Raw genomic sequence first — 1,097 nt, 5'->3', positions numbered from 1 at the left:
GCCTATGCTATACGTTTTCATAGATATTGCCACATCATTTTCCTTCAACACTGTAACTTATTTGCATTCTCACCAATGAAAGGGCTTGTTTTCCTATACCAATGACTACAGATCAAATTTTTAATCTTTGTCAATGTGACAGATGAAAAATGGCATGAATTTACAGTTTGCTCTGTGTTTGTTTTATTATGAGCCAGGGTGAGCACTTTTTATGTATTAAAATGTGATGTAAAATCTTGCTGCAATCAACAAATCCAGTCTGGCTAGTTCACCAGAAATACAATATCTTAAAAGTAATTAGATACTACTTGAGACTGTGGAGAAAACAAACTCAAGGATAAACTTTCGGGAACACAAAAAACCATGCAGTAAATGGCCTGACATGGATACCACTGGGGCTTCTTTCATTACACATGAAATGCCAGGTCTTAGTGCTCCTACATTCACTATTGCTCCATCACTGACACTACCTGTGATCAGGTACTTGCCCTTGCAATTCCTCCTGCCACCTACACTAGCAAAATGGGAACACTGTTTTGCTCATCTCTAAATAAGTCTCATAGAGGTGTGTCTGTTGCTCGAAGTCTAGGTCACCTGCCTGAGTGCTAGCCGCAAGAGAGGCTGGGTATTTGAGTTCTGGTTTTGATTGGAAAGGCAGGATTCATGATGTTAACATTTCCCCCAAAATGCAAATGTTTTTCAAAATATGAAAAGAAGCCCTGAACATGTCATATATCCTCTCCAGAACTACAATTCATTCTTCATACTCAATCTTTGAAACAAAAGCAGATGTTCCCCCAACATAGTACACCTCCATTCATTTCCAATGCAAACATTCCCAGCCCCAGCATCCCCCAGAAAGGGATGTGTCTCGTGTCTCTAACTTGTACAGGTGCATTCTAAGATCCTGGGAGATAAGTTAGTAATATATTTATTTCCCATATGCTTTTGTAAAATTTGCTGAAATAAACTACTTTAACTGAAATTGTTTAATACTACTATTTATTTCTACTCCAAATTTTTCATTACACTTAGTCACATGTCAGAAGGTGTGCTAAGAGGAAGTTAAGGGTACATTTGTCAGAGATTTTTTATAA

This window comes from Piliocolobus tephrosceles, chromosome 4 (assembly GCF_002776525.5).
Source record: "Piliocolobus tephrosceles isolate RC106 chromosome 4, ASM277652v3, whole genome shotgun sequence".
Taxonomy (NCBI): Eukaryota; Metazoa; Chordata; class Mammalia; order Primates; family Cercopithecidae; genus Piliocolobus; species Piliocolobus tephrosceles.
The sequence above is the reverse complement of the archived record's forward strand: the minus strand, read 5'-3'. Positions refer to the sequence as shown.